The sequence below is a fragment of the Mercenaria mercenaria genome, chromosome 8, assembly GCF_021730395.1.
Source record: "Mercenaria mercenaria strain notata chromosome 8, MADL_Memer_1, whole genome shotgun sequence".
In the NCBI taxonomy this organism is placed as follows: domain Eukaryota; kingdom Metazoa; phylum Mollusca; class Bivalvia; order Venerida; family Veneridae; genus Mercenaria; species Mercenaria mercenaria.
The window spans coordinates 75,787,472-75,807,257 of record NC_069368.1 but is presented as its reverse complement, the minus strand read 5'-3'; the positions used below and the strand labels follow the sequence as shown (position 1 = coordinate 75,807,257).

At 31.6% G+C, this 19,786-nt stretch overlaps 1 protein-coding gene across 2 annotated transcripts in view; it reads left to right on the top strand.

Annotated features, from left to right (window-relative positions):
* LOC123566038 (uncharacterized) overlaps nt 1-19,786 on the top strand; it is a 51,642-nt gene that overhangs the window by 20,048 nt on the left and 11,808 nt on the right. For both annotated transcript variants that reach the window (XM_045359859.2, XM_053550214.1), the window contains exon 2: nt 15,494-15,575. The gene's annotated coding sequence lies outside the window, so the exon portion shown is untranslated. The remainder of the gene's footprint in view (nt 1-15,493; nt 15,576-19,786) is intronic.

Below are 19,786 nucleotides of genomic sequence, written 5' to 3'. Positions count from 1 at the left end.
TTAGAACTATTGTTGTAAGTAAATCACGATTTGTTTTAAGAAAATGCATGCGCACAACCCGATCAAATAGTTGTAACTAAAGGTCTCTAGCATAGCCTTTTGTATAATTTTAAAACTAGACAAAATGATATGATAACGTGCTTAATATTTAATCTGTCGAATACCAGTTCTGTTTAATTTATCGTCTGCTTTGGTAGTAACCCATCACTTTTTTCAGGGTACGTATAATTTCATAAATTATAGGTTACTTACCCATGTAGAAATACCAATTGAAGTTATGCTGAAAGTAACGGATTTAATTACGTTTCCTATCATCCTTTCAAGTGTGTAATGATTGCCAAATTAAGTGTAACTGAGGTCGATTTCTCATACATGTATTATGTTTGTCGATTAAAGTGTCAATATTTAATTCTAATGCAGCAAATTTAAATTCAGCTTTTAATTTTTGGCAATGATATATACATGCAACTTCTATGTTTGGCATTCTACTGTTTGGTTGAGCAAAATACATATACATACTGTTCAAAGATATAAAGTACATGTATAATTTTCAGTCGTAAAACCTAAAGGTAGACCATGGTATAATTCCAAAATAAGATATTATTTTTTAAAGCTTTCCTAGTGAAGAATATTCAAATACGTTTCTTAGAGCATTTTACGATGTTTTTCACTTTTCCTATATTCTTTAAGATATATATCTATACAAGCCATTACAGAAAATAAGAAATGTATTCTTTAAAGACTTATAAATGTTTGTAATTACCTCAAAATTGATATGATAATAGTTGCATTAGTAAGAAACTATTAACATTGATGTAATGTTAGGCCTCTAAAATACCTTTTAAGTAAAAGTATCAAATAGAACACAAATAACCAATTTAATTATAAATTGTCTGAGACTTATGCAATTGAATTAATCGTCTAATTTGGTGGCCAAATGTCATTAATCGCCTTTGTGATTGTGGTAAAATTATTACGTTTTGGATTTTAGTTTACTTAACCATGTAGAAAAAACAATTGAAATTGTGCTAAAAGGAACGGATGTCAATACATTTTCTTTTATCCTTTTAAGTTGGTGAAATATGACCAATTTATTTTCCGATTTCTCAAGCTTTAAATTATGTTAGACACTACCTTTAAATTTTCAATTCTAATTCAATATTTATTTGGTATGAATGTTTCAATTCACCGCAGATGCACAAATGTGTGGTGTAAAAAAAAATATTCGTTTATTTATGCATGCAAAGTAAGTAGAACATAAGTCAAGTACATACAATTAAACGCACTGAAGAAGTGTCAAATAAAATTTCTTCAAACAAAGACCACTGGCAATATTATCATTTCAAAGTCTAATGTGTCTAACGAAGAAAAAACATATTAAACATTATCAGAGTCAGAGTAGTGAGCACAATGTAAAGAAGAGATGTGATTGAGTTTCCGGACTTACCAGCTTGAAATATATATGCTTTCTTTATCTTAATATTTATCATATATATTTAAGGGTTCCGTTTGGTCACAGCACCACTTTGAAAAATATATCTATCATACCCTTTTAATAAGTTACAAACTAAACAAAACGACATGATAGAGTGTTTAGGTTTAAATATATCGAAGACCAATTCATTTTAATTAATCGTCTGCTTTGGTGGTCTGTAGTAACCCATCACTTTTTAGAAGGTACGTATAATTTTATAAATTGTAGGATAATTACCCATGTAGAAATACCAATTGAAGATTTGCTGAAAAGTACGGATGTCATTACGTTTCTGACTATGCTTTCAAGTGTGTAATGATTGCCAAATTAAATGTTGTTATTCTTTAAGACGATTTCTCAAGTTTTTTACATGTATTATGTTTGCCGATTTAAGGAGGTAGGTTACCTTGTTACAAGGGTAAATTCAAATTAGTTGAACCGCAGCATTCTTTTGTATTTCGTGTAATATGAAGTTTTAACTGCTACAATCTCAATTTCGTTTGTCTCTGTCCCTTCAAGTTAAATTTTTATCCAGGTTTGAAGAACATGACCCTCCAAAGGTATTTCATTTTGAAAGAAGAAGGTAAATACGGATACTTAACACTTTTTAGTGTATTTTAGTTTCATCGATATCGTAGAAGTCTGCATACTTGATAATTTTACTAATATGCACGTTAGCTTTCTAATATAAGCTTAAAATGTTTATGTCGCGAGGCTCGTGTTTCCATGGTAACGCATTTTCTCCCATTTTTAAACAACTATGTATAAAAATAGGGGTTTTCGACGGCCTCAGTGCTATTCTGTTAATGACCAACATGGAATATTTGGGTAATATTATTAGCAAAATACTAAGCACTTTACATGGTACCCTATTTTTCTTAAAGTTTAAAGTAACCATGGCAACAGAGATGTTTAAAATAGCTTATATCTTGCTTTTTGTCCTAATTTTTTATAAAAGGTATTGAATAAGATTGTCTTTCTAGTTGATATAGCTTTAAAACATATTATTTCTAACGTAAGTTATATTTTCGTGTTATTTGCATTTATTCAAAAAAATTTCACAGCTTAGAATACTTACAGCAGTACCCCTCGTCTGTAATTTTTCATGGAAAAATCGTTCAGCATGCTGCATTTATTCTCATGGATATTGTTGAAATGAAAATAAAAAGCCGAATCTGTGTTTCTTAAATAGACCAGTGTCAACGCTTTTAAATTCTACATTTAGATACATAGGTCACCGGCTTTGTTTCCATGGTAACATCAATTAAATTCAAGAAACCACAATTTTCTACTGAAATTGCAACAAATTTAGATCTTATTTTAGTACATAAGTAACAAATTATCAACGGAACCTAAAAAATAAGTATTAGAAATCAAACTGCTAGATTTTTTATTTGAAAATGGCCGTAACAAGTAACCTTTCACCCAACTATATTCCAAATAACATTGCTTATCATCAAGCATTTTCTTACATTCCGCATAACATGTCAATATATCTACATAAAAGAAGCAAAATATTGATTATTATTCAGAGCAAAAGACTCATAAAAAATATTTCAGCAAATAATGGTTATTTGAAAATAGTTAAAGTAAAGAAAATGCACAGAATTACGTACTTTCAAGATAAAAGCTATTAATTTTGCGCGGTAACTGACACGTAACGTCATGACGTCAATGACGTCATTTTAAGGCAACACTGTTTTGAAGCGTTTCTGCGGCAATTTATTCATTATTTTTGCATTATTAAACCATAAAGCATCAGACCGAAGACAGGTTCATGATTAATTTTCAAAAGAATGAATATACAGACACATTTAGTTTGTCGTAAACGCCGTCGTAAATCGTCACGTTAGCTTCCGGTTGGACATGCGCACATACAAATATGAAGGTAACCTACCTCCTTAAGTGTCAGTGTTCAATTTTAATGCAGTTAATTTCAATTAAGCTTTTAGTTTTAGGCAATGATATATACATATAATTTCTATGTTTGGCATTCTACTGTTTGGTATGGGCAAAATACATATACATACTGTTCAAAGATATAAAGTACATGCATAATTTTCCGTTATAAGATCTAAAGATAGACCATGGTATAATTCTAAAATAAGACGATCTTTCCGCCGAAGTATCAAACAAATATATATGCAATATCAAATATCAAATTAAATAAAAAAAATGAATGTCTAGCTAGAAGATTAATAAACATTTAAAAAAGATTACTATTCAAAAAACCATGCAAAAACATTTCTTTTTAATTCCTATATTATATCATGAATGATATATGTACCACTAACCAAAGTGAACACTTGAGAAATATTCAAATGCTGCTAAAAGGTAAGAAAACGTGAGATATATTTCCGTTTTTACTAAAAAACGACAATTCGTTCCTGTCCTCAGATAAGCTGATAATGAAAAAGCAATTGCATTTAAAGATATCCTTACAACATTGCTATAGACCAAGCAGGATAAAGATCCGTCAAGCGGTTCATGAAAAGAAGTCATTAAAATGTGTTTTTTCTATTTTCAGCTTTAGTAGTCCATAAATAGGCAAAACACACTATTTTCGATAATTTGAAGATAAAACCTTATATTGATGCTATCCATCTAGTTTGCTGAAAACGCATCTATGGGTTGATATAAAGAAGTCCTATAACAAAATATAGTGTATACATTTATTATGATTGTCTTTTTCCCGCTACTTTAATTGTTGTGTAGCAAATATGGTTTGCCTGTCAAACGTCCATCAAGTTATCCGATCCATAAACGGCCTAAATTGTTATGCATGGGAACATTATCTTTTTTGCTGATTCATAAGGCTTACTTCTTGGCCGTATAAAAAACCCAAATATCAAGGACGATAACTCAACTGGGGAAAAAACTCTTATTATTCGGTCCTACATATGAAAATATGATTATATATAATAATATATGAATATTGAAAGTTTATATTACAAAATCTTATTTTGCTATTATTTCATGTTATTTGCAATCCAAATAATTATTTGACCTACAAAACACTATATTAAAATAAAATAATTCACATTTGAATTTCTGCCGATAAATACAAAAATCTGACCCTTATCTCGTAAAATATACAGATAAATAACTGAAAGCACTAAGAATCCAAAGCATTCGTAGAAGAGTAACACACCTGCATTCTATATTTTCCTGAAACTTTACAAAAATTAACAAAGGTGTGTATATATAGATAAATTGAAAAATAAAAATGAAAATGGTTACTATACATTTTAAAATTGTATGACTATATCAATGTAATCTATATCAAAAATATCTAATGAGGCTGAAGTTAGCAGAAAGTCTAATACATTGCATATGTTTGTTGTTGTTTTCTTTTTATTCAAACAGTATAGTATAGTACTACAACTTCTTACTTCTACAAACAAAGAAACATTTTACAAGATGTTCGATACAATACATTTTTTAATATAAACTGCAATAACTTTAGCTGTCAATATAGCTTCCTGAATAACTAAATATTTGGTACATAAAACAGCATAACAAAGTAGAACTGTCACAGGAGTGACTCATATCCCCACCATACGGTCTTATCACAGAAGAATGGCAACCATAAGTAATCTTAAAAATACTTAGAATAATACAAAAATGTCAAAAAAGCTTAATACTTAAAAAGAAGTTTACTCGTCTTTTGAGTACTTCATCCTGGGCTTCCACATATAAGTAATACTAGTATAATTATGTGCCCTGGATGAGGGATGAGGTAAATATAAAAATCTCTAATATTAGAGATACACTAAAAGTGAACACAAAAAGTCTTGTCGACCCATAATACCACAAAAAAATGTATTTACTATTCACATAGGACTGGTAATAAAAAAGGTACCAAAATATTGAAAATCTTACAATAGGATTTCTAAAAATAGACTAATTCCTGGAATTTAAGGGGAAGAAACTCAGTACAGAAGTTAAAAAAAAGGTTACTTTCCTTCTAAGTCAATCAGAATGAGATATAGTGAAAATACATCAAAATTAACCTTAAATTCTAAGTAAAAGGGGACATAATTCAAGAAAAATTGGTGTCAAAGTTATGCATTTTGTGTCACATGATGTGGGTGATGCGGTGGAACATCTATTTTAAGTTTAAATCAAATCCATTTAGTAGTAACTGAGATACAGTCAATATACATCAAAATTAACCTTAAATTCTAAGTAGAAAGGGGCATAATTCATGAAAATTTGGTGTCAGAGTTATGCAACTTGAGTCAGATGATATGGGTGATGAGGTGGAACATCTATTTTAAGTTTGAATCAAATCCATTTGGTAATTACTGAGATATAGTGAAAATACATCAAAATCAACCTTAAATTTAAAGTAAAAAGAGGACATAATTCATAAAAAAATGATGTCAGAGTTAAGCACCTTATATCACATGATGTGGGTGGTGAGGTGGAACAACTATTTAAAGTTTGAATCAAATCCATTCAGTAATAACTGAGATATAGTGAAAATACAACAAAATTAACATTAAATTCTAAGTAAAAGGGGACATAATTCATGAAAACTTGGTGTTAGAGTTATGCACCTTGTGTCACATGATGTGGATGATAAGGTGGAACATCTATTTTAAGTTTGAATCAAATCCATTTAGTAATAACTGAGATAATAGATTTCGGGACGCGACGGGACGCGACTGGACGGGACGGGACGGGACGGGACGCGACGGGACGCGAACTGACTCCTATATACCCCCCTCCAGACATGTTTGGTGGGGGTATAATCATAGAGTTAAAAACAGTATGTTCCGTCAGTTATATGTTTCCAAGATTATAAATATGATATTATAAATTGACCAGTCCACAAACGTCCGATCGCACCGCCTTTTAGATCACGTGGTGTGGAAATGCGAAACCTTTGACAAGCAAAATGACTGATACGATAATTCTGAAATGATTTCCCATAAGATGTTGACTAATATTTCTTTCACTGTGACTAATAAGTTTGTCAGTTAGTCGTACATTAATTATATGGAAAGTTTTCGTGACGGACATAACACTATTAAGGTTATAGAGACTGCGGGAATTTGACTAAAACTTTTGTGATTCAGACGGGTCCTGTGTCCAGTTAGGCGATTCTGAACGATTGTATTATTAAGACAATTTTTTTTTTTAATTTTGCATACTTTCAAACATCTATATTTGAAAATCTGAGTAGTATTTACTTTATCAATGAAAGTTTTTTAATGCCTACAAGCTTAAGGCTTCTTTTTTATCTTGTATATATAGCGCAGTTCTTTAAGGGAAAAGAAGACACTAAATGTCTAACGTAAACAATGTTGCCTGTCCAATCAGTTCATTTTGCCATATAACGCCACTAACTTAAAACTTCTTGTTCATTCATGAAAACAGTACCTTGATTGGTTTGAAATTCAATGATTATATGTTTCAGCTATGTATATTTATTACATTTACTTTATAAATGCTCGCACTAATTCATTTTTGTCTTCGCCAAATAGCGGTTACTTTGAGTACAAAGTTGACATTTATTATATGATATAAATACACTGAATACGGCGCTACATTTTTAATAACTTTTAAATTTGATGTAAATTTTAAGTCTCGAATGTATTCATCTCCAGCCGATACAGGGGCTTAATATTGTAAAAAAGGCCAAAATTTGCATGTTTCTCGAGGCTTCCTTTTGGTTAAGGGGATAAAACTTGCACAACTCTAACTTCACTTCAACTGTTTAGCAATAAAATATTGAGTTCAAATTAGATTTTAAGGACAGATGCGTACCTATCGACTAACCTCGACAATCAGCTTGTCGAATGAAAATGGCGGCCATAAGTGGTACACACGTGTTTGTTAAAAATCAGTATCTGATTGGATCATAGATACGTTTGATTAACAGGTGGCGACTTTTCAATTATTTGCGAGTAAAAGCTATTAGAAAAACAAAACATGTCTTGTTTTTAGACACACACCAGCAGAAATAAAAGCAAAATCACAAGATAGCGTATATAAATGTGTAACTGCAAAATATTGTGATTAATAACAAATGATTACTTGAAATTACTGAAGTTTACACTAAATGTTACAAACGAAATAATCTTTTATTCATCCTTCTGTTACAGCTGTTTTCAATGAAAACTTATCAATCCAAACGGACAAAAATGGTCCGAAATAAATACATTTTTCATTGTTTCTAATCTCAGTAAAAGACATAACATTTACATTCTGACATGTTCTTTTCTAAACGCATTTTGCTTTGCCAGCATCTAAAACTATCAAAAAGACATGCTGTCATAAGCTTAACAAACATCTTGTAGACAAAATTAAACCAGACATACATTAAGATATGCCAAAATAGTATGAACCAGGTGCCTACCCTTGTCTGCAATTGATTGACATTTAACAATATGCAATAAAAAGTGTTATGTTTCTGATAGTAAAGAAATGTACAAAGGATTAAAGCAATAGAGTTTCAGTTTTCACAAAAGGGGACATAATAAAAACAATGACCAAGAAATATAAATTCATAAATGTCCCTTGCATGCAGTACATCCTACAAGTTCTTCCAAATGTTTGCAGCATACGGAACTTGCTATTCATTCGCTTCATATTTCTTTTACAAATTTGGTGTCTCACTCTTTACTTGCATATATTTCCCAAGGATTTTTGTCATGTCATCGTTCGAGCTCATACATATCTTAACAGAAGTGTTTAAATGTCATGGTTCATTCATATTTGATGGCAGCACACTGAAATAAGACAAATTTTCAACATTATTGAATAATATCATACAAAAACGAGTTTAATTTTACAATTATACCAAATTTAGTAAAAGCAGGAATAATGTCATAATGTATGATTCATGCCCATTGAGAATGTTTGATGTTATGAATTTAAAAGTTCAAAAAAGGCTTTATTCAATAAAGTTTACCAAGTTTCATTTGAATCAAATGCAAACTGTAGGAGGAATTTAGTACACAATGTAGAAAATGAACTGATCTAGTTGTAATGATGTTAAGTCCAAAAAGTGCATAACTAATAGTATGATCCAGTCAAAAAGCAAATAATTTCATAATGATGATGTATTCCAAGTGACATTTAAATTAGATGAAAATTGTAGTAGAAGAACACAATAAACTGATTTAATTTTAAGAGATCAGGGGCATAAATAAAAAAAATAATTGTCTAATATGAACATCCTGACATTATGCTTATATACCAAGTTTCATTTGAATATGGAAACTGTAGTGCTGTAGTAATTTGGTAATCAAGCTACATATCTATGTACATGTAGTTGTAATATTGTCAAGTCAAGAAAGGGAAATAACTAAGAAAAATAATAAAAATAATATATTCTGACAATATGCTTTTGTCCACTTGTTACACTTTTCTTTTAAAGAAATAGCATCAACATGGACCATTGCTGCCAAAAAGAGATTGTTTCAAAATATAAACCTATATAATAGGATGTTGTACGTTACAGCATTATAGTCAGCTTACATCCGGTGAGTAAGACAGAGTAAGACAGCACTGTTGACAACATCAGAGGCTACCGTCTGGTATGCAAGAAATTGTAAGGCATACAATTCAGATGTACAAGTAATCTTCTTATATACAATTTTTTGTAAGTCAAAAAAATAGTGAGCCGTTTAATTGATTCATTAGTATACGTGTGCAGATGTTAAACACGAAATGTGTTTGGCTAAATGGGTTTGTTTTATCATGGTTGGCAGCGTGCATTTCGTTACCAGACGACTATATTCTAGGTTCGGCAAAGGGCCGCCAAACCTATTATCTCTAAAATGTATAATAACAATCATCATGGTTTTAACCGCAGCACAAAAGATATAATTAAGCCAATCAAAATGTTATATTAGAGACTATACTGAGACTGCAATTAATTCACATATAAACGCAAGCAAATTACGTATCACTTGCTTATTTCTTGAATACATGAAGTAGAACCGTTTGTTTCTCTTCGTATATCAAATACTGGTTCATAAAGCAAAACAAAATCGTAACACTTTTTAATATTAAAACAATTTTGTTTGTTTGTAAAAAGATGAAGCTGAACTGCCCGCTTCGTTACCAAAAAAATGAAATTTATTATGATCATGTGTTGAAATCATTGATCAGTGGACTTAAGTTCAAATACTTGTAACGGAAGACTTCTAACCCATCATTTTGAAAAAGTATCAAGCTGAACAAGGTGGTTTTAATTTGTCTCTAGAAGACTTAATTCATATTTTCGGCTACTTTCATGTTAGATTGTCATTGATCGTCTTTGTGTGTACCTATCATTTTATACATGTTAGTTTGTTTAATCGTGCAGAAGTGCCATTGAAATTTTCCTAGAAGCAACGGACGTCTTTACATTTTCTAGTACCCATATAGATGGGTAAGGATGAACAATTTAAAGATGTTATTTTCGTAGAGGGTTTCTAAAGATTTAAATTACGTTTGCCACTCAAAGCACAATTGTCAACTTTAATTTGATAAACATTTCAAAGTCCGTCTCTCTTACGGACAACAAAACAATCATCAAATTAAATGATGAAGTTCAGTATTTACTTTAAATTCGGTATTCTACTTTAAAGCAATACAAAGCCCACCCGCTTAGCTCAATAGGAAAAGCACTGATCTCCGTTTAGCGGTGTTGGGCGTATTTTCACTGTACTGATTTGATAAAAGACGTTGTTTCCCAAATCATTCGTCCTCCACCTCAGATTCACGAGTGGAAGTTGAAAGTTATTTGAGAAGAACAGGCTTTTACTGATACAGAATCTAGGAACACTGGTTATGTTACATGTTGCACAGTAATATATATTTATTTTCACAACATGTAGATAGTTATGATGGGAACATGTAAAACACTGGAATAATTGCGCAAAAGCAAAAGTAAAATATTCCATAGATATCTAAGTTTTCATTTGTCAGAGGAAAAGTGCTTTCAAGCACCCTAATTGGTTTGTGTTGTACCAGAAAATACTAAGAAATAAACTTATTTATATACACTTATACATTTATTTGTATCCTTTCAAATTTTTTAAATGCATAGTTTTAAATCTGTTCATTAAAGTTTTTCTACAACCTTCACGATAGGCCTTTTTATTTGGTGTCACTAAATTTGAAAAATACTCTGGATTCTTTAATCATTAATAACTGCAATAGCTGGTACATTTAATGTGCATATAAATATCACCGATGCATTGTCATGACACATTTATTTAAATGTTCCTTTTTTTCACTCAGTTATTAATGGGTCTACTAGACTGGCATTAACCCGAATCGAAAATTGTTTCGACATATGTTTTTAAACAGATTTAGCCCAATATCTCGTACGCACATATTTACAGCTGGCAAAGTCCATTTTGATTTTGAAAAATCAACTGTTTTGTATGTACAGTGCTCATTAAGGAAGTGTATTTATCAGGATTATGTAAGGATCCAGAAATATATAGAACCAGGGTCCAGTTTTACGACATCTTGCAAATGCAAGTATCCCCAAAGTATGTTTTTTATACAAGACTCGTTAATATAAGTATTCTCAAATTCTTTTGTACAGGCAATCATCGGCCTTGCAGGATCCTTACCCTTGAAATATGATACTCAAATTTAAAAATGTGTCACAAATTGACATACGGGCCTTATTTTATATGTATTGTAAATGCAGGTATTGCATCATCTTTTTGTAAATTTTTGAGTTATTGAGGTAAATGTCAGATTTCACGCATGAAATACCTCTCATGTTTTTCTGTATTTCATAACTTAAATTTCCATGTAAATTTCATGAAATTCTGTTCAGTAATAAGAAAGTTGATATTTTATAAACTTCAGTAATTTATGTTTTTATCCCCAAAACCACTATAATGGGCCTCAAATTGTCAATTTAAATTCGCGCCAAAGTAGTTAGATTTCCCGGCTATATCGTGAATCCCGTGAAAATGACAATAGTCGGAGCTCACGGCTTAACCGTGAATCCCATGAAATTTAGTATTTGGCGGGACATTATCCTTTAAATAGACTGGACTAGATATGCCTTGCGCACACCACCTTACGACTTTATAGACGAATCTATGTCTGAATTATTTTCTTGCTAGAAATTTATGCTCGATCGAGGTAAGAAATTTATTTGTTAGATTTTTGTATAATTTTTGCATTACGATTTTTATTTGGTAAATTTTTGTTCATTCTACAGAATTCTGTAACATTTACTTTTTGGCACATGATTTTGGCTAGTTTCGGTATGTCAGGATAATTTATTAAATTTTTCAGACTTTTGTAAATTATTTAGAAAGAGGAATCTAAAATGTTTCATTTATATAAGATGTAAAATTTGTACTGAAATTTGTAACATGATATTTATAAAGTACTTTGTTTCAAAACCTTATGTCAAACATTTCGTTATTATGGAACGCCATTACTGCATTGTATTGTTATGTATAAATTTATATGGCAAGTCTAGTACCATGTATATATTATTGTAATTTGTAATTGTGTGCCAGTCTATAGCACATCTAATTAATGTCCGTTGTAGTGTATGGCATTAGATATTATATGGATGCCAACTCTCATATAACGTTTGATTTACATTGAATTTTGTTAATTTGTAGTTGTAAATAATGGCTGCAGTTTATCATGTCCGTATCTATAATGTTTCATCATATACTTTTCATATCTTTTCATACTTTAACTTTAGTCTTTTAAGTAAGTAATCTTTGTAATAATGGAAGTAATAAGTGACGTATTTTAATCATGTGACGTTTGAACTTAGTAGCACATATGTTTTGTATAAGTAGCACGTATTATTTATGGGAGCCTACGGAGGTATGGTGTACCCAAAGGAGCAGTTTTATGCCCTGATTTATTTGTTTTGCTATGGTGCTTACCATATGTTATATATTTTAGCTTCTTCCGCCAGACGATTTTTCCTGGTGATGTCATAACCCGGAAGTACAATGCCCGAGGTTCACTTGTCTTCACTCGCCTGGATGTGATATTCCCAGCGCAGAGCTTTCGTCCCATGGTTGTGCCGTAAACCGCAAAGACGATGATTTTTGTTATCCTCTGAAGTCAGCTGAGGGATGCAATCACCTACCACCATAGGGAGCCAACACGGAATCAACGTATTCACGGTTTAAAGGGAGAAAGTTAATTCTGACATTGTAAAATTTTCAGATCCAGCACATACAAAACGGGTCGAAGGAAATAAACTTGAAAAGATTAGTCGAGCCTGTCCATCATTAACCGAAAAAGTGAAATCATCATTCATTAAAAATTTCACATACGCTGTCAATCAAAACAAACAAAAAGGAGAAGCTGAATAAAGACGGGCGCTAGAAAGCATAGTTCCACAATGACATTATAAGAAAGAAAAAAAAAGAAAGTTCAGTATCTCTAGATACAAAAGTTCTTAAATTCCATTCTAATCTGAGTGACACAGTTCTTTAATTCAATTGTGAACTTTAAGTAGCACAAACAAAACATAGCTTCTAAATTCAGTCCCTTTAAACCGTGAATACGTTGATTCCGTGTTGGCTCCCTATGGTGGTAGGTGATTGCATCCCTGAGCTGACTTCAGAGGATAACAAAAATCATCGTCTTTGCGGTTTACGGCACAACCATGGGACGAAAGCTCTGCGCTGGGAATATCACATCCAGGCGAGTGAAGACAAGTGAACCTCGGGCATTGTACTTCCGGGTTATGACATCACCAGGAAAAATCGTCTGGCGGAAGAAGCTAAAATATATAACATATGGTAAGCACCATAGCAAAACAAATAAATCAGGGCATAAAACTGCTCCTTTGGGTACATCATACCTCCGTAGGCTCCCATAAATAATACGTGCTACTTATACAAAACATATGTGCTACTAAGTTCAAACGTCACATGATTAAAATACGTCACTTATTACTTCCATTATTACAAAGATTACTTACTTAAAAGACTAAAGTTAAAGTATGAAAAGATATGAAAAGTATATGATGAAACATTATAGATACGGACATGATAAACTGCAGCCATTATTTACAACTACAAATTAACAAAATTCAATGTAAATCAAACGTTATATGAGAGTTGGCATCCATATAATATCTAATGCCATACACTACAACGGACATTAATTAGATGTGCTATAGACTGGCACACAATTACAAATTACAATAATATATACATGGTACTAGACTTGCCATATAAATTTATACATAACAATACAATGCAGTAATGGCGTTCCATAATAACGAAATGTTTGACATAAGTTTTTGAAACAAAGTACTTTATAAATATCATGTTACAAATTTCAGTACAAATTTTACATCTTATATAAATGAAACATTTTAGATTCCTCTTTCTAAATAATTTACAAAAGTCTGAAAAATTTAATAAATTATCCTGACATACCGAAACTAGCCAAAATCATGTGCCAAAAAGCAAATGTTACAGAATTCTGTAGAATGAACAAAAATTTACCAAATAAAAATCGTAATGCAAAAATTATACAAAAATCTAACAAATAAATTTCTTACCTCGATCGAGCATAAATTTCTAGCAAGAAAATAATTCAGACATAGTTTCGTCTATAAAGTCGTAAGGTGGTGTGCGCAAGGCATATCTAGTCCAGTCTATTTAAAGGATAATGTCCCGCCAAATACTAAATTTCATGGGATTCACGGTTAAGCCGTGAGCTCCGACTATTGTCATTTTCACGGGATTCACGATATAGCCGGGAAATCTAACTACTTTGGCGCGAATTTAAATTGACAATTTGAGGCCCATTATAGTGGTTTTGGGGATAAAAACATAAATTACTGAAGTTTATAAAATATCAACTTTCTTATTACTGAACAGAATTTCATGAAATTTACATGGAAATTTAAGTTATGAAATACAGAAAAACATGAGAGGTATTTCATGCGTGAAATCTGACATTTACCTCAATAACTCAAAAATTTACAAAAAGATGATGCAATACCTGCATTTACAATACATATAAAATAAGGCCCGTATGTCAATTTGTGACAAAATGATTATTTTGTAAATATTGATTTAACATAAGGAATTTATATGTTATTACCAATAATCAAAATTTAATTATATCATTTTTACAATGCAGTTTACAATCGTTTCATTAGTAATGCTTTAACACGGAGCACTTATATCCAACATGCTATGAATCTAAATTATTGTTCTCGTATATCAATTACTTATCGATGCATGTTCTGTCAAACATTAGTTCATTCCATTAAATTGTCATCATATAAAATGTAACAATTATAGTTAAGCCCTGAAATACAGATATTTTCCCTTTTTTTCAGTTTAAAATTATCGCATTATGAATATATATTTGTCTGTATTGATTTTTATTTATCACTTACGTTGTACTCACTCTAGTGAAACAAACTATCAAATATTGCATTTAAACAAGAAAATAGTGCATTTTGTAGCATATATTGGTGGACGGATATTACAGCAATGGACGTTACAAATAACAATTAATATTTAATATCTTTTCGTAGCAAGTTTGAAAACCTATTTATTATTCGTTTTTTTTATTCAATTGTTTTCCATACACATATGTTGTTCCTGATACTTATAGCTACATATAGCTTTAACTGGTCTGTTTGAATAAGATATTACAGGTTGATGAAAGACAAAATAACAATTCATACAGTAAAGTAGATTAATACTGCGCATGCATGTCTAAATGTTTATCGTTTTCAAGATGCTCATATGCTTCTTACTTAAAATAACCCTGTCTTTTCAGTATAACGTTCTGTGTTGGTAATGAAATTCGCATATGTTATATGGGTAAAAATGAAATTTAAAATTGAATTTAGGAATGAAGGACAAATTTGATTATAAACTTAAAGGATTGCAATAATAAAAAGAGTTACATTCATACGTAAAATTGTCATTTCCCATCTACACTAAAAGATAAAAGAAAAACTAACAACATCCGTTTCCTCTTTATAAAGATGAACTGGTATTTCTACATGGTTAAATGTGTAGGGTTTTCTCGTTTCAGCAAACCCGAAGATTTACAATTGACAATATAGCCGATGATTGACGCTGACACAGCATGATGTTTGATCAAAAAGTGGTAAAAGGTATAGTGATACTTTAATCTGATTTAAACCAAGCTTTTGTAAATTCGAAATTTAGGTTTGAACAAATAGAAAAATGTAACGTCTGTCTACTATTACTTGTGATATGTTTTGTATTACTAAACAATATCAATGTCAGAATTATGTTTAGAAAACATATTGTCCCAGTTGTTCAAAACATTTTATAAATTTAACGAATCGTTAAGTTAACGGTCGTCAAATTTTGACTTTTACGTTAGCTAACAAATTGTTATTTTTTCAGTTGTTGAAAGTGCCGTTAAAATTTTCGTTAGCTAACGAAGCGTTAAATCTTTTAACGAATCGTCAAAAAATTTTACAAGGACATCATATCCCATAATACACCACTTTTTACACTTCCTCCTATAGCATTGAAAAAATACTTTAATACCAATAATTGCTTTACCTTGGCATTGATGCCCCAAAATAATAAAGATTGTTCCATATACTACACTAAACAGCTATTGTGGAAATTTGCTAAAATTGCAAATGTGAAGTCTACATAGAAAAGATTTTAAGGGGGAATGGTACTTTGTCAAAATTTAAGATTTGCTAATAGTCGTATATACCAAATTTAACTTGAAGATATTTCACATTTGTATCATCATCTTTTAGAGCGATAAACATGCGTATGACGTTACCATGACGGCGCAAACACGACCCGTTTTCGCGCTTTTTACGTCCGTTAATGGTAGCACTAAAATGGTATAAAACTCGATACTACAAACGTATTGTTGGCGTCAATGCATTAGATTATATATCAAACGACAGAATAAAGCAATTTCTTAGTGATCATTAACATGAAAAGGTATTTTCTATCCGAAATTTCGAAGGAGGTGCGAAAACAGACTTTTGGTTGTTTAAGAAAATTCAGGAAGAAAATCGCTTCTGATCCATTTTGCAAAAAGATGGCCCGTGGAATTTTTGCCAAATTTTTATATGTTAAAATTCATTATATTGTTAATAGCTGTGCCAAAATAGAAAAATGTTCACCGAAGCGTTTTTCTTGTGCAACCGTTTGAATTAGAGCATTGTGACGCAATAAACAACGTCGCTTAAGACATGACGTAAGCACGTGAATATTTAAATTATTAGCCTTATTTTTACACCAGTGGCTGCAAAGAAGGCGCTCTCCATACATATGTGGAACTATGCTTTCTAGCGCCCGTCTTTATTCAGCTTCTCCTTTTTGTTTGTTTTGATTGACAGCGTATGTGAAATTTTTAATGAATGATGATTTCACTTTTTCGGTTAATGATGGACAGGCTCGACTAATCTTTTCAAGTTTATTTCCTTCGACCCGTTTTGTATGTGCTGGATCTGAAAATTTTACAATGTCAGAATTAACTTTCTCCCTTGTTTATTTTGTTGCTGCAGAGTCATCGTCCTCTATAATATGTTTGTACATCAGTCCAGAATTGCTTGCATCTTTATGCAGTTGAGCAGGAATATCGGGCTCCATAGCTTTTACAGAATTGCTCCAATTTTTTGGCATCTGTGAAGTTGACCATATTTAATTGATAAATTTTCACACAGTTATTGTTACTTTCAAACATTACATATGTTGCAACAATATTTGTTACTTATTTATGAACTTGAACCCATATAATAAAACAGTTATTGACTGTTAAGCCATCGGATATGATGTGATATTCACCGGAAGAGGGCATTATTGACCTCTTCCAGTGAATACCATAGCATATCCAATGACTCAAGGGTCAGTAATAATATAATTTTCAAAACGAAATTAACATAAATAATTGACAGAAAACCTCAATAAAAATATTGCTCTTTTTCACTCTTACTTTTAGAAAATTATTGTATTTATATAGCAGTCATAGATAATTATCACTCACACGGGTGTGTTAAATTTGCATATATATTATTTTTGTATGTGTATTTATTTTATGTAATAAGTTGCTTTGAAACAAACATAATATTTTGATGGCAAATTTATATTTATAAATAGATTTATTGATAATATTTCTTTAGTACTAATATTTACGAGATTATCCCATTTTTGTTTTCATGCAAAAACATAGCCTACGGAGACAAACAGATACTGATTAATTAAGTACGGCTGTTATATACATTCTTATTACAGAAACACAACCTAAAGTATAGATTTGTACCAGCATCTTGTTGACTTGTCAGGAAATTATCAGTAGCGCGGTACGGTGACCTCGGAAAAGGGCGCATAACATGCGAGATTGTCGGCATATATGGAAATTCCAAATGAATTCATATTATTGTTTGTTTTGATTGATTGAATCCTGTTTTATGGCCCTTTCAGTATTTCAGTTATGTCAGGCAGGTAGACAAGCTTACTGCCGCTCATTGGCTGTTTTTTTATTAAAAATATAAGCATTCTTAATTTATTAAGACTTATTATACAGCCATTCTATTCAAACTTATTCTTTCTAAAGTACGTGTAAAATAAAAGCTCAGTACATAATCCAGGATCGGTAACGGATTTGGCATCTTTTTGAGTGATCGTTCTCTAGTGTATACTGCTAGTTTCCATTTGGACCAACATTGCAAACTTTAATATATTTTTATTGAATTTTAGGAAAGACAATATTGTGAACCAAGCCGCGAAACAAACGGCATCTGGACGAACATTCATCATTCTATATCGTTATGTCGTCATGTAAACGGAAGGGGCACCTGTCCGTGATGGCATGTTTAAAATTCATAATTTAGTCGTTTCTATTCAGGCTTTTTTCCCCGTCCTGTGCAACAAATAACAAATAACAGAAATATTTAAATGAAATGAGCCGCGCTTTTTGAAAACCAACATACATCGGCTTTGCAGTCTGGTCAGGATCCATGCTGTTTCGCTAACAGTTTCTTAAATTGCAATAGGCTTTAAAAGCGAACAACATAGATCCTGACAAGACTGCGCAAGCTGGTCTGGATCAAAGCTAGTCGCAAAGCCACTATGTTGGATTTTTCATGGCGCGGCTCAAATAACATATGTTAAAACAGGTAGAATGGTAACCATTTATGTAAATGTTTTGACGTGTAATCTTTGCAAACAGTACACGGCGGAATCTTAAAATTCATACGTAACATGCGAATTTTAAAATTCCGTTGTACTGCTTGCAAAAGAAAAATAGTGTATATATATATAAACTGTCAACTTTTAGGACTGCCTACGTGGTCTGATTCACTGAGATATCTCACTGATGGCGGACTGTAAGTTCGAGCCCCGCTACCGAATATGGCTCTTTATGTGAGAACACTTGGTAATTTGTGTCGGAGGTTAGGAGTTTAGTACTGGTCCGAGGATCGAACTAGCGATCCCGAGATCCGTAGACCAACGCTCTTACCTATTGAGCTAAGCGGGCGGGCTTCAGTAAAGTCATTTTCCGCATATTGTGCAACCATTGTCAAATACATTACCAAAATATGCATAATCGACGATTCTTCTATTTTGCTTGTCTCCGTTTTATTATCACTCCCGACACTCCCTTTTTTCAAAAACTTAACTTTTTTAGCCTTCTGAACTGTCCGTATTTATCGCGACTTATTTTAGAGAGCAGCTGAGTTTGAAAAAGGTGCATGAAGTGGCTACTGAAATGCACATCAAGAACTTCTAGTAATTTAAAAGATACGCACTTTTCAATGAAAATATTTTGGAATACTGCATGTTATGAAATGTGTAATATTTTACGATTAGATTGAAATATTTAATTCATGTCTCATAACTGCTTGTTTATAGGTTTACAGGTAGAATTATGACAAGCCATTTAAAATAAACACATGTAACGTTACATAACGATTACATGTCTTTTAACGACGCTGCAGTAGTCAAGTTCAAACGGTCTTACTACAAAAGCGCTTCGGTGAACTTTTTTTCTATTTTGGCATAAATATTAACAACATAATGAATTTTCACATACAAAAATTTGACAAAAATTCCACGGGCCAATTTTTTGCAAAATGGATCAGAATAAATTTTCTGGCTGAATTTTCTTAAACAACCGAAAGTCTGTTCTCGCACCTCCTTCGAAAATTCGGATAGAAAATACCTTTTCATGTTAATGATCACTAAGAAATTGCTTTATTTAAGTTTATTTTGGTATATAAGACTATTAGCAAATCTTAAATTTTGACAAAGTACCATTCCCCCTTAAATGAACTTTGTGTCAACATGTAAGTGACCAGTATGGTTAAGTGAAACATTTAAATCA